This window comes from Enhydra lutris, unplaced genomic scaffold, assembly GCF_002288905.1.
Source record: "Enhydra lutris kenyoni isolate GAN:26980312 unplaced genomic scaffold, ASM228890v2 scaffoldscaffold11, whole genome shotgun sequence".
Taxonomy (NCBI): domain Eukaryota; kingdom Metazoa; phylum Chordata; class Mammalia; order Carnivora; family Mustelidae; genus Enhydra; species Enhydra lutris.
This window is the reverse complement of record NW_019154095.1, coordinates 9,864,209-9,871,215: the sequence shown is the minus strand read 5'-3', so window position 1 is coordinate 9,871,215 and position 7,007 is coordinate 9,864,209. Positions and strand designations below refer to the sequence as shown.

The 7,007-nt window shown below is 34.6% G+C and overlaps 1 pseudogene; it reads right to left on the bottom strand.

The window, feature by feature from the left end:
* Positions 1-2,791: 2,791 nt before the first annotated feature.
* LOC111144633 lies at positions 2,792-3,271 on the bottom strand (annotated as a pseudogene).
* Positions 3,272-7,007: the final 3,736 nt, after the last annotated feature.

Sequence of the window (7,007 nt, the reverse complement as noted above, 5' to 3'; positions counted from 1 at the left end):
ATATATCAACTAGTTGAATCCTAAGCAATTGATCTGATCCTAACTAATCTTTACATGAGCTTACTCAGTACGTGTTCAGAAATTCTTAAATGTTTCATTTTTAAATTTTAAATTTCTTAAGGGTTTCTTTTTTTAAAGATTTGCAAATTATCATATTGCTAAGGAAATAGAAATTTGATACCTAGGCCACTATTACCTTAACAAAAGAGCCCCTTTTAACATCTTTTTTTTTTTTAAGATTTATTTATTTATTTGAGAGAGAGAGAGAGCACAAGTGGGAGGAGAGGCAGAGGGAGAGACTCTTCAAGCAGGATCCTCAGTGACCATGGAGCCCAATGCGGGGCTCACAGTCCATGAGATCATCACCTGAGCAGAAACCAAGAGTCAGACATTTAACCAACAGAGCCTCCCAGGTGCTCCCCGCTTTTCACATCTTAATGAAAGGGTTCACAAACCAAAAAAATTGGCACATGCTACGTTAGACTGAACTGCCACAAGCGTTTGTTCAGTTATGCTCCTAGAGCTTAGCCTAGAGCATTGAATAAATGTATGAGGGATATATGAATGATAGAAGGAGGAAATAAAGAAATGAAGCTTCACGAGTATGACTTGACATACAATAATTAATTACAAATTAAACAACGTAAAAGACAGTAACTTCTCCTAAATAGAATTTTATTATCAGTTACAGAATTTAAAATACTAATGTGTTCCTAATGATTTTCTTTATAGGTCCTAAGTTTGCAGTGTAGTAATGAAGCAAATAATGCCCTAAGCTTTGAAAAAAGTTGCTGAATGGCTCAAAGCTTATGTGTAACAGCAACAGAGCCAGGACCCAAATTTTCACAATTTATTTTTAATATACTTTAATGTTTTTAAGGATAATTACTAAGTATTTTGAAAAGAAATTAATTTTATACAGAACTCATATTATTTCATAAAGTTTTAGTTCATATCTATTTGTTTTATTGTCCTCATTATCTATTCTTTTTTACTTCTTTTTGTTTTACCATATAAAAAAGCAATTAAAGTTAAAATGCAGACCAACAAGTAACACATTTCTTGTAAACATTGATTCATAATATTGATTATGTTTCAAGGTCTTCATATATTAAGGAATTAAAAAGTAGAAAAGGAGTTTTTTTTTCTTTATCCCCAGTTATCTTGCATGATGGATATAGTGCCATACTTTATTGATTAAGGAAGGCTATAACAAGAATTCATATTACACTTTCTATTTTAAATAGTCAACCTGAAATTATTTGTTATATGTCTTTGTTATTTACCAAGCACTGTTCATGTTCAGAGACTGGTTACGTTATCAGAGGCTAGTCTGATACATAATGCAAAGGCTGGTCCAAAGGGAAAGAAGTTGGATATAGACACTTCTGCTAAAAAGCAAATTTTCTGAAATACCGTAAATTAGTGAGCAGGTAGTTTTGAATGGGATTCTGTTTGGTTTTTTTTTTTTCATATTTTTAAAAAGATTTTATTTATTTATTTATTTATTTATTTATTGACAGAGAGAGAAACAGTAAGGGAGGGAACACAAGTAGGGGGGTAGTGGGAGAGCGAGAAGCAGGCTTCCCTTTGAGCAGGGAGCTAGATGCCGGGCTGGATCTCAGGACTCTGGGATCATGACCTGAGCTAAGGCAGATGCTTAACGACTGAGCCACCAGGTGCCCCTTTTTAAAATATTTTATTTCTTGAGACAGAGAGAGAGATAGAGACAGGAGGGGCAGAAGCAGAGGGAGAGAGAGAGTTTCAAGCAGACTCTGTGCTGAGTGTGAAGCCAGATGTGGGGCTCAGTCTCACGACCCTGAGATCATGACCTGAGAGGATATTGAGAGTCAGAAGATTAACTGACTGAGCCCGTCAGATGCCCCAGGATTCTGTATCTTTCTATTGAGATCTTCTTAATAACACATGGCATGATCTTTATAATAACAATTGTAGCTGAAAGAAATTTCCAGAACTTTAGCACGAAAGAGACAATATCATGACAAATGAAGGAAATGTAGTGCTATACAACAACTTCCACACTGTTCATAGAATCCCTTCCCTTTTTTTTCTTATAATTAGAAAACTACTTATTGTATCTAATAGAATTATAAGTCCAAAATCAATGGAAATATATTGCTATGATTAAGCTAACTGCAATAGTAATTTCAGCTTTGTAAACCTTATTAGTGACCCTTAATTTTTCATGCATGTATTACTTTAACACATATTAAATTGTACAAATATATCAGTGTTATGAAAACAGCTTTTCATGTAAGATTAGACTATGACCCATGAAGAAAGCCATCATAATTAAAAGTTAAAATTGCACTAATTTCTCTTTAATCATTGTATAACGTTTCTCTTCTTCAGTACTTCATGAACTAACTCTGTTTATTTCATAAAAATAATTATACTCACATATGGTTCTCATAATAAAAGTTATTATATATCCTTTTTAAAAAATGGTACCAGCCAGATATTATCTGGGTAATTCATACTCCTTTATGTTTAAGTAGGATTGACTCAAAACTTCAAATCCCATTGCAAATGGACATCCACATCCATCGTCAGATTTTCTGCAGATACTCAAGGATATTTGTTCTCTTGCTTGCCTTTGCCATTGGATTATTTTCGTATGAATGTTATCTCTATTATATGTGTGTGTCTGTATATACATATACATATGTATATATATATGTGTGTATATATATATATATGTATTTTTTTTTTTTAGGAGAATTAACTCTGTTTTCTTAAGGGATGTGGGCAGATGTCTCATCTCAGAACTTCAGAACTTCTGGAATTGCTTCCTGGTGCTGGTGGCCTTCCTGACTTTGAACTCATTGAATCATACAGTCTTATTTAAGGACTGGCTCTCTGTCCCACTGTGACAATATCCCCAATCTGGACAACCCTGAAGTAGGGTGACAGGTGCACAGACATGTTCTTGTGGTGTTTCTCACAGTGGTTGTACTTTTGGATGTAGTGGTGGTAGTCATTGTGGATAACAGTGGTCCTCTGCATTGTCATCATCTGGGTCACCACACTAAACATAATCCATATTCGGGTGGCGACATCACCAGGAAAGGGGCATTTCTTGTCAATATCCACGCCTTCAGTGGCCTCCTTGAGCTCTTGAAGTACAGACCGATGTTTTTGTAGTATCACAGGAACTCCTCCTTGCCATTTCCTATAGCAGGACACTCTTGTTATTTTGAAAGATGGTTGGGTGCTTTTGGTGGGCCTACTCAGTCTGCATGTTGGTCATCTTTCTGGCCACCTGAAGGAAGGATGTCTTTTATATTGTTGATGTAAACCATAATTCAGCTTTTTCATTAACCTATGAACCTATGGACTATGGCCTTTTGCATATTCATCCATTTAGTAACTATTAAAGAGGGAAGAAGTTTTTCAATATGTGAATAGTTACCCACAAGATATCAAAAAGGTAAACAACTCATATCTAGAATATGTAAGAAACTTCCAAATCAATAATAATTATTCCTAATTAGATAAGTACATATTTTAAAAGGAGTTTTCACTCTATAGCCATGGGAATAGCAAAACGCAGGGGTACCTGGGTGGCTCAGTCGTTTGAGCATCTGACTCTTGATTTTTGTTCAGGTCATGATTTCAGGGTCCTGGAATCCAGGCCCCCATCTGGCTCCATGCACAGCAGGGAGTCTGCTTGTGGACTTCAATCCCTCCCCCGCTTCCCTGTTTATTTCTCTCTCTCTCCCTTTCAAATAAATAAATAAATACTAAAAAAAAAGAAGAAGAAGAAGAAGAAGAAGAATAGCAAAACACAGACATCTGGGTAATGCCAAATACTGTTAAGGATTTAGTGATTCAGGAACATACGCTTGATAAAACAGTAACCGGTAGAGCAAATTTGCAGAGGAAACTGCCCTAATAAAGTTGCCTGACACCAATAAGACAGAAAAATAAGTTGAATCAGAGAGAGACAGAGACAGAGATAGAGAAGTGAAAGATGAAAGAGAAACTAGGTTTCTTATGCTTATAAAATCACGTGGCCACTGGAAAAGCAATTTACTGCAACCGTCCTACCCATATGGTTCCTGGCCTCATATCCATCCCCTTCTCCCCAGTCTTTTATCTTTTGTCTCTTTGTGTATTGTCTGCTGCACTACACCTCATTGCAATTTCTCAAAATTTCCTGCTAGGAATAGCTTTATCAATTCTCTTCCTTTTTTTTTTTTCTTTTTAATTTTTTAAACGCCCCTTGGCTTATACTTTTGGTCTTTCTCCTTCTGACAGAGTTTATATGGTACTTTACCAAAGGAAAGTAAGTTCCTTCTTAAAAAATCTCTCAAGTGTCATGTAAATAGAAATTTTACTATTTTGAGGGTTTTTTCATGAAAAACATTCTTCCATTCATTACTGGAAAGTTCTCTAAGGAATTAAAGATAGTTATTGTAATTAATATAAAGAAGCTATCTATAACACAAAGTGCCAAAGTACTGATTTAAAGTTTAGGAGCATTCTATAGAATTAAATTTTTGTTTCATTTTTAAACAACTAAAAAAATATAATCTATTAAGGAATTGCTTTTACAGGACAGGTTGGAATAGAGATATTCATTCTGTTATATCCTAGAAGTATATTTGGGGAACAAATGAAGGATTTTATGTGTGACTGTGCACTAAACATAATTCAATCAAAAGATGCTAGGGTTCCTTCATAGGTCATTGTCCATTCCCTCCCTTACACTTAATATAAAGAACTACAGAAAGCCACTTAAATTCTAAACTGGAAGGCCTTCTTCCCTCCTAGACAGGAAATAAGAGTTAATTAAAATATACATTCCATTGGTATAATGATTATAGGACTGCAAAGGTTAAATCACTCAGATTTACCCAGCCTGGTATCCAGCATTAATCAAGATTCTCAGGAAAGCAATAGAGCTTTTCAAAACTCACCAAAATTTTGAGTCAGCCTTAAAACAATATCATATCTTTCCTTTAGATCAGAGCTACTCCAAATTCAAGGTGCATTTCAACCTTTTGTCAGAGTGGAGAGTCTCACTGTGGATATCCAATTACTCTAGCATCATTTATTATCCCTTTTCCATAGAATTGTTCTTGAACTTTTGGAGATTATCAGGGTGCCATAATTCTGTGAGCTATTGATGAATTTTCTGTTTAGTTCCACTGACCTATAAGTCCATTCTTCATCTAATACCATACAGTCTTAATTACTGTAGCCATATAATAAATAGTGAATCCAGAGTGACTCCTCCTAATCCTTTTTTTTTTTTTCAAAAAGATTTTTAGCAACTCTAGTTCCTTCATCATTTCTTATGTATTATTAAATCATATGGTCTATATCTTGCTGGGATGTTAATAAAAACCTGAATTAAAGGATGGCTCAGTTGGTTAAGGATTCGGCTCTTGATTTTGGCTCAGGTCATGATCTCATGGGTTGGGGGACTGAGTCCCATGTTGTGAATCCATGTTCAGAGAGGGGTCTACTTGAAGATTCTCTCCCTCTGTCCTTCCCCCCGACTCACACACATATACTCTCTCTCTCTCTCACCCTCTCTCTCTCAAATAAATAAATAAATTTTTAAAAAATAAAAAAAAATATGAATTAAATCTTGATCAATTAGGGGATATTTGACAGCTTAACTATGCTGAAGCTTCTGATAAATGAACACATGTGATTATCCATTTATTTCTCTATCTCAGCAGCATTTTATATATAAGACTTGTGCACATTTTGTGAAATGTACACCCAAGTAATCCTAGCTTAAACAATTGTGATACTATACTTTCAATTTCATTTTCCACATACTCACTGTGAGTATATAGAAATATATGTTTTATATGCTGATCTTATATCCTGTGAACTTTCCTTTCTTTTTGTACTGCTTTCATTAGCTTTTTTGTTACTGTAATACCAACTTCATAGAATAAGTTGAGTGATGTTCCCTCCACTTCATTTTTTCTAGAAGAAAATATGTAGGACTTTTAAAAATATTTTATTTATTTATTTGAGAGAGAGAGAGAAGAGAACATGTGTTGGGGATAGACACAGAGGGAGAAGCAGACTCCCTGCTGAGCAGGGAGTCCAATGCAGGGCTCAATTCCAGACCTGAAGATCATACTTAGAGATGTTTAATAGACTGAGTCACCCAAGCACACTGAGAATCCATAGGATTAATGTTCATTTTATTTAATGCATTTGGTAGAATTCTTCAATAAAAACATCAAGAATTGACTATTTTTTTCAGAAATATCAAAATATGTATTCAGTTTCTTTAATAGTTATAGGTTATTCAAGTTATTTATTTTATATTTAATGTTATGTTGAAATAGTTTGAACTTTTTGAGTAATTAGTCTCTTTCATCTAAGTTGTGAAATTTATATGTGTAGCATTGATTTTAGCATTCCCTCATTATCCTTCTGATGTCTTCAGGTCCTGTAATGATATCCTCTATTTTTTTTTTAAAGATTTTACTTATTTATTTGACAGAGAGAGATCACAAGCAGGCAGAGAGGCAGGCAGGCAGAGAGAGGAAGGGAGGCAGGCTCCCTGCTGAGAAGAGAGCCTGATGAGGGGCTCTATCCCAGGAGCTTGGGATCATGACCTGAGCTGAAGGCAGAGGCTTTAACCCACTGAGCCGCCAAGGCACCCCTCTATTTTGTTTTTAATATTAATAGTGTGTCTGCTCTTTTTTCCCTCTTATATCTCGCTTTAATTTTGACAATTTTATCAGTTTTTTCAAAAAACTAACTTTTGTTCTTAGTTTTCTTTTTCAATTTCATTGCAATTCCCACTCTTATTTTGATTACTTCTTTCCTTCTGCTTCACTTTGACTAATTTTTTTTTAACTTACTTGAGACCCTTAGTCTTTGCTAATGTAAGCATTTAAGGCTATAGGTTTCCAATTTTATACCTCTTTGGATGTGTTCTGTATATTTCGATATATCATATTTCCATTTTCATTCATTTAATATGTTTTTTTAACTTCTTTTGATTT